Source organism: Gobio gobio (genome assembly GCF_949357685.1).
Source record: "Gobio gobio genome assembly, chromosome: 8".
In the NCBI taxonomy this organism is placed as follows: domain Eukaryota; kingdom Metazoa; phylum Chordata; class Actinopteri; order Cypriniformes; family Gobionidae; genus Gobio; species Gobio gobio.
The window spans coordinates 26599589-26604273 of NC_137114.1; the positions used below are offsets into that span (position 1 = coordinate 26599589).

The window sequence follows — 4685 nt, forward strand, 5'->3', positions numbered from 1 at the left end:
TCCTCCCTGACTTTGCACAGTGTCTGCGCAAGAAGGCTCACTGGGGGAAACGCATACTTGCGTTCTTCCCGGGGCCAGCTGTGGGCCAGGGCATCCGACCCGAGGGTTCCCTCGGTCAAGGAATAAAACCACTGACAGTGGGTCGTCTCTGGGGAGGCAAACAGGTCTACCTGTGCGGCCCCGAAATGAATCCAGATTAGCTGGACCGCCTGGGGATGGAGTCGCCATTCTCCCGGAATGGCGAACACCATGCTCTCTCATGGGGGCAATGGCCACCTCCGCAACCTTCGTAAAGACGCGGGCGACAGGGACAGGCCGAAGGGCAAGACGCGGTACTGACATGCCCGTCCCTCGAACGCGAAGCGCAGAAAGGGCCGGTCGAGGGGAAACGAGAATGAAGTACGCGTCCTTCAGGTCAATCGCTGCAAACCAATCTTGGGGACGGACGCACCTGAAGATGTGCTTCTGCGTTAGCATTCTGAACGGCAGCCTGTGAAGGGACCGGTTCAAGAATCGCAGGTCCAAGACCGGCCATAACCCGCCGCCTTTCTTGGGTACAATGAAGTACGGGCTGTAGAACCCGGACCTCATATCGGCTGGAGGGACCGGCTCCATCGCGTCCTTCGCCAGTAGGACTGCGATCTCCGCCCAGAGCACGGGGGCGTTCTCCTTCGCTACTGGGAAGTGAACGCCCCCAAACTTAGGGGGACGCCTGGCGAACTGAATCACATAGCCGAGTCTGATGGTACGGCCCCGAGACGGGCTGGGAAGCTCTAGCCAGGCTTTCAGACACCGAGCAAGGGGATTAACCACAGACGTACCCGCAGCGGGGCAGCGACGCGGAATGCAGGGATCCGACTCGGACGGCATGGAGCGGCCCGAAGTGGGATCTGAGTGTGCTGTGCAACACTTACCTGCGTCCGCGGAGGGGGCGTGCGAGTGTGGGGAGGCCCTTGAGTGCGTTCCCACAGCCGGCGCCCCCTGCTGGCGAAAGGAGAGGTGTCTGAGGGTGGCGAGGCATGGGAGCGTCGACCACCGCCAAGCGTGCTCCCAAATGAAGGAGGGGCTGAGCGTGGCAAGGCTTTGTGGCGTTGCGCACGGTCTGCCTCACCTCCTTCCTCAGCGGGGAACAAGAGTGGCGAGGCATAGCGTCGCGCACTGTTGTCCACGCACCGCTGAGAAGAGGGGAATGAGAGTGGCGAGGCTTTGTAGCGTCACACACTGCCATTCTCACCCTCTTGTGGGGAGGGGAATGAAAGCGGCGAGGCTCTGTAGCGTCACACGCTGCCATTCCTGAACTCCCGAGACCCAGAGGTATTGGAACTGCTCTTTTTTTTTTTTTTTTTGGGTACCACTGGCTGTTTTTAACATCAGTGGCAGAACAGAATTACTAATGGTTTTCCACCCGGCCCTCCTCCGGGGAAGAACAGTTCCAGACCAAATCCGGGTCAATTGTGTTTCTGGACCAGGGTGGACATTGTCTAGCCAAGGGCCAGCGCTGTGCGCAGCTCAACCTCGGCTCAGAACTACCCTCGTGCACTAAGCAGGGCGGAGGTGGCCTGCCAGTGGCACTGCCACCCCACCGATGAGGGTTGTGAGAGAGAGGAAAACTTTATACAGATTATGGCCCTATTGGTGTTCCATATTTTGGCACCAATAGTTCCACAATGCCAAAGCCTTCCAATGCACATCCGAAAAAAGGCAAGGGGCAGGCAAGGCGATTTACGCGTTGCACTATGCCTCAGCCATCCGGGAAAGCATGGCTGTCAAGTATGAATCTGATTCAGCACGAGCGCCCACTATTACGGTGGGAATCTCAGCATCATCTTCATTTTCAACACATAACAGCCCTCTCTCCGATGCAGCGATTGACATCTGTCCTCTGCTAGAGCCCCAAATGAAACGCTAGGTCCCCTTTCAAGGACCACCAATCCCATCTGTAAGCTACCAGCAGACACGTGAGACAGTGGGCGTGGCCGTGAGACACTCAAGCCCTTATGAAAAAGGCAAGACGAACAGCGCGCCGACGTGGCTATGCTCTCATGAGAGAGCATAGACCACCCACGAACACAGTCTCAACATGCTTGCGATGCGATAGAGGAGTGAGGGGCCCACAGAGATGTACGCGGCGGGGAAGCCTCACTGTAATCCTCAGGCCATCCAGGCTTATCAGCCAAAATAGTCCCCCCTCTGGTGCACCAGAAAAGAGACTAGATCAGGGTATAAGCGAAGGGACTCAACCCCGTTTGAGGCATCATAGTCTCGACCGCGCATCGGAGGCGCCGAGTGACGCGCGCAGAGTTGCCGTGGCAACCCGCGCTGTCACCCGGCAGCCAGACGGCACACGGCGCGCTGAACACTCAAACCCTCACGCGGAAGGTGAGATGACCAGCGCGTTGACGTGATCCCGTTCCCCTGAGAGAACACGGATCACCCACGACACAGTCTCAACATGTTTATGCGAGAGGGATCGTGGCCGTCAGGACAGGAAACAACCGCATCCAGAAACGCACGAGTGGAATGACGTCTTGAAAAAGACGCAGTGTCACACCCGTGTTGCTCTTTTGTGAGGAAACGCTCTTTAAACAGTGCTGAAGCACCCAGGGGAAGACCGCGGCAACACACAGGTGGTAAGTGCAGTCCTGTGGTGCACTCACTGAAACAAACGCCCTCACCAAACCGACAGTTGCTGTGAGAACAGCAGTTTGTTATGCTGATGCAGCGGTGAACATGCGGTCGCGCTGATTGTGCCTTTTCGCCAACACAGAGCGTCCTTCTCGTTCTCTGGAGCATCTCTCTTGCAGATAGGCTCTCTTTTAGAAAAGCAGTCTTGCTTCATCAACGCCGTTCGGCTCCGAAGTGAATGACAGCGTGCATTCGCTCTCGCTTCCTGTTTATACCCGCGGCGCGGGGCGGAGCGCGAGATGCAAATCTCGCACGCCAATGGCCCATTGGCCTGTTCTCTATATCTCGAAGCTGATAGGGGCTCCCTGAAGTGATCCCAATTCGTCGGTACGTCCGGCGTACGTCGAACGTGACCGACTGAATGGGAACTGCTGTTTTGAGCGGTGAGATTCTGATCGCGTTCGAGAGAGCAACAACTATCTGTGATTGGCTACATTACTCACCGCTGCAAAAACACGCAGTAAATAGATGTATGTGATGCTCTCCAGAGCTCGGACACAAATTTGCAAATCTGTTTCGCCAATATTATTACAGTATCAACTGAGGGTGCTTTTGCTTGCGTTTGAGGGTGCTTAGTCATCAATTACTCACCCTCATTTCGTTCCAAACCTGTAAGACTTTCGTTCCTCTTCTGAACACAATTGAAGATCTTTTTGATAAAATATGAGAGATTTCTGTCCCTCCATTGAGAGCTACGCAACTGAAACTTCTCTGAGACTCGTTCACTTTATATGTTGAAGAAATTTAAATGTAGGCTTTTATTAATAAATATTCATCAACTCACACAGCTGTGGTAACGGAAGCATTTTCACTTGACATGCAAGAACCAATGAGGTTCAGTCTCATGTGTAACGCAGCACGTTTGAGCTTCAGCAAGAACCAATGAGGTTCATTCTCATGATACGCAGCACGTTTGAGCTTTAGCAAGAACCAATGAGGTTCATTCTCATGTTACGCATCAGATTTAATCAAAAATATCTTCATTTGTGTTCCGAAGATGAACTAAAGTCTTACAGGTTTGGAACAACATGATGGTACGTCAGTAAATGACAGAATTTTCATTTTTGGGTGAACTAACCCTTAAAAGAAAGCAAAATTATGTAGCATTTTTAAGTATAATATTAATAAAAATGTGTTTAAAATGTGTTATTTACATATTATATGCCGGTTCCACAGACAAGGCTTAAGCCAAGTCCCAGACTAAATGCATGTTTGAGCTTGTTTAACTGAAAACAACTTAAATTGGCATTTCTTAAAATAAGTCAGTGCCATTGTTTTGTCTCAAGATGCACACCATTTTTTTACTAAAGCATTTATAAAAGCTACTTAAATGTCCTAATTGAACTAAGGCCTAATCCTGGTTTAATCTAAGCTCTGTCTGTGAATCTAGGCCATAGTATATTATATTATATTATATTATAATTATATATACATATATATATTGTAATATAATATATATATACACACACCATACTTTCATTTTATGAACCATTGAATACACAAGCATAATTATGAAAAACATTTAATTAGTCAGAATGACAAAATATTTAAACTTTAAATAGAAGCATTAAAGACAGTGTTTTAATATTTTACAAGTATTAAAGTCGGCATGAAACTAGTCTTTTCTTCATTGTTGTGACATATCTGAGTAAAACAGATTCTCGAATGAGAAAAAACATATGGCAAGACTTAATTTTGTCCATGACCTCATGTGAGTGAGTGACAGGTTGTCCCGCCCTCACGGCAGTAAACACGTCATCAGAGAACAGACGAGAAGTCACTGCAAGAGAAGAGTTGGGAGAAAAGAAAACGAGCATACACTGGCATTTCTTTGCTCATAATAATGCCTAGTTTGTCTCCATCTCCCATGGCTTTCAATCCCAAGCCAAATCCTAAAACTGCCTCGCACTGATAAGCAGAACAGAGCGCAAGTATTCACGCCGCCAAGGTGATTTCATGCCATCCATGGATTCCTGCGCTCCCTGCATAACTTGAGATAT

General features: G+C 49.9%; 1 protein-coding gene across 1 annotated transcript in view; it reads right to left on the reverse strand.

Moving 5' to 3' along the window:
• The window catches only part of b3glcta (beta 3-glucosyltransferase a), a 127142-nt gene that overhangs the window by 118607 nt on the left and 3850 nt on the right, over positions 1-4685 (reverse strand). The gene's annotated exons all lie outside the window — the stretch shown is intronic.